This window comes from Mandrillus leucophaeus, unplaced genomic scaffold (assembly GCF_000951045.1).
Source record: "Mandrillus leucophaeus isolate KB7577 unplaced genomic scaffold, Mleu.le_1.0 Scaffold884, whole genome shotgun sequence".
Lineage (NCBI taxonomy): Eukaryota > Metazoa > Chordata > Mammalia > Primates > Cercopithecidae > Mandrillus > Mandrillus leucophaeus.
Genome location: NW_012109630.1, coordinates 1,039,935 through 1,043,127, shown reverse-complemented (window position 1 = coordinate 1,043,127; position 3,193 = coordinate 1,039,935). Strand labels below are relative to the sequence as shown.

The 3,193-nt window shown below is 37.4% G+C and overlaps 1 long non-coding RNA gene across 1 annotated transcript in view; it reads left to right on the top strand.

The window, feature by feature from the left end:
- LOC105531414 overlaps positions 1-2,207 on the top strand; it is a 68,667-nt gene extending 66,460 nt beyond the window's left edge. The window contains exon 5 of the long non-coding RNA XR_001004799.1: positions 614-2,207. This is a non-coding gene — a long non-coding RNA (uncharacterized LOC105531414). The remainder of the gene's footprint in view (positions 1-613) is intronic.
- Positions 2,208-3,193: the final 986 nt, after the last annotated feature.

Below are 3,193 nucleotides of genomic sequence, written 5' to 3'. Positions count from 1 at the left end.
GACCTCGTGATCCGCCCGTCTCGGCCTCCCAAAGTGCTGGGATTACAGGCTTGAGCCACCGCGCCCGGCCACCCCTCCTACTCTTATACTGCAGTGGTTAAGGATCCTTTTATTTTTATACAATTTTAAAACTGGAAATACACAAAATGCGCCAACATAATTAAAGGTAAAACTACCATGAAATAGCACAAATATTCTGCACATGAAATGTTAAGAACTAAAACAAAAAAAATCTGCTTTTAATAGGACTACATAAAACTGAAGATAACCAGTCAATACAGAATTGGGCCTATGCACAATTATTCTTGTAGTAATCCAAACACATTAAGTACTCTAATATATCTAAAATAATCTATGATGAAGGAAATAATCTGAAGGAAAGAAAGAAAAGATAATTGTGGGAAATTCTTATGTGTTCTATTTTTATGTGGAGATAAGCTGAATGGAAAAAGACTTATTGTAAAATATTGAGAAAAGATTAGAAAATATGACATAATTAGAAAAAGAAAATAGGTAAAAGGAGCCCATGGTGGTGAAAAGGTACTGCTCATTTTCTTTTTAAAAAATTTCCTCAAATTATTAAATCTAGTCATTCCCAACTTTTTTTTTTGAGATGATGTGTCACTCTTATTGCCCACGCTGGAGTGTAATGACATGATCTTAGTTCACCACAGTCTCCGCGTCCAGGGTTCAAGCTATTCCCCTGCCTCCGCCTCCCAAAATGCTGGGATTACAGGCATGAGCCACCACATCCGGCCGGCATTCCCAATTTTTAAAAATGAATGATTGGCACAAATCTTAGAAAGCCATTTTCTGTAGATTTGAAAGTAATACTATTTACAATGTTAATACCTTCTTGCTAAATCTTGCATGTCTGCAGGTTGTGTTGTAATAGAAACCTAAGATCATGGTCTGCCATATTCATATTTTAAAAAGAAAATTTCAGACTGTATAATCAACTAGTTGATTATTAATATTTGCTTGTACAAAGTTAATAGTGTAACTTGTCAGAAAAGAAGGAAGCCTGAAAAGTATTTTAAATACATTAATAAGAAGGGTTCTACATGAATTAATTTTTGTTTTACCATCTACAGAGTTCCTGCTGCATTCTAGGCACTTCATATTTGCTGCAACATTCATTCTGACACTGACAGAACAAGAGAAAAGAAGTTAAATTTTAAGTACCATGGATTTAAGTTAAATACAAGGAGGATATTTTCTAGGATCAATTGTTAATCTGTATTTAACAAGATATTCATTTATTTTGGGTGACTTAAGGATGGTCCATTCTGGAAATAGGATTACCAACATGTGGACCTATTTAGGTCAATTTCAACCTTGTGATTTTGAATCTGACAGGTTCTCAGCTGCTTTTATTAAATAACGGATTTTCTTAATAATTATAGTACTCAAACTCAGCAAAAAGTTATCACTTTTTATAGCCCAGTTTTTTAGTCACACTGTATTGTGTCTTGTCAAATTGAAATCATATACTACACTATTTATTAAGATGGTCTTTTCTTTGTACTAATTTTGGAGTAAATAGTTTACTTATCTAAACATCTGATTTCTGATTTAGTAGATTTTTGAAGCATTTATTTTCTTTATAATACATAAAAATTGTCAGTTGAGGACAAGGAAGGAATAACCTGGACGACGGCAAATAATTGTGTAGGTTGCTTACTGTGTAACTCCAGAGGAGCTGGAGACTTTGCTCCTGGAGACTTTGCACATGGTAGACTTTGCAGATTTAGGGATTACTACAACAATTTCCTGGCAGATAGCAGTGGAACACCTTGTTCTATTAAAATTAGTTTATTATGACAAATTGCCTACAGATGGACATAAAGTGTCTTAAGGAAGGCACCTGCTTTGAACTGAATTATGTCCCCCAAAAATCATATGTTGAAGCCTAATCTCCAATGTGATGGTATTTGGGGATGGGGCCTTTGGGAGATAACCAGGTTTAGATGAGGTCGTGACTGTGGGGACTTCCTGATTAGTACCCTGAAAAGAGAAGACACCAGAGAGCTGGCCCTCTCTCTCTCTTACCCCACAAGCACACAAAGAGTTCATGTGCGTATGCAGTGAGATAACAACCATCTGTGAGAAAACAGAAGAGGCTTCAGAATGAAATCTACTTTGCTGGTACTGTAGTCTTGGACATTATCCTCTAAAACTGTGAGATAATGAAATTTATCTTATTTAAGCCACCCAGTCTAAGGTATTTTGTTATGGCACCCTGAACTAAGACAAATTTTGGTACCAAGAAATGGGAGTGCTACTGTAACTAATACCTAAACATGGGGAAATGGCTTTGGAATTGGGTAGTGAGTAGAGGCTGGAAGAATTTTCAGGTGCATCCTAAACATATAAACAGTAAAGGTGATTCTGGTGAGGGCGTAGATGGAATTGAGGAATATGTTACTGGAAACTGGAAGAAAGGTGATCCTTGTTACAAAATGGCAAAGAACTTAGCTGAACTGTATTCTAGTTTTTTGGGGAGGGTAGAACTTGTGAGTGATGAAATTAAATGTTTGACATTTCTAAGCAATCTGACTAAGGAGCAGCTGGTTTGGTCCTGACCTTTTCTGCTGAAATGAAAAAAAAAAAAAGATAAGTTGAAGAAGAAATTGTTCAGCAAAAAGGAACCAGAACTTGAAGATTTGGGAAATTCTCAGCTTATCCATATTATTAAAAAATGAAAAAATCTTGTTCTGAAGAGAACACTAAGAGTGTGACTGGACAACCATTTGATAAGAATTTATGAGATTATGTGAGCAGAAATTCTGCCAGTTTGAACTGAAGGGGATGAAGATGGGACAAAAAGAATGAAGGCTTCGAGACTTCTTGGGTTAGACATGATGGGCTGGTTTGCTTGTTTGACTGAGAACCTGCACTATTTTTCAAGGAGAGGAAAAAATGGTCCCTAAGGCAATTCAGAGATAGCCAGAGCCACAGCCTCAGTTTCAACAGGTTGGACAGTCTCCACTCAGCTCTTTGGAGGCAGAACCACTCAGAGGACTCAAGCCTGTCAGAGCTAGGGGGTGGGGCCGGTAACCCCACAGGGTGGAAAGGGTGAGGCTATCCTGCAAATCCATGTGGGTGATGGTTTGGGTGGAATGCTCTGTACTGAACTGTCCTCGCATCCCCTGCTCAGATTCTGTGTTGAAACCCTTCCCTCCAGTATTAT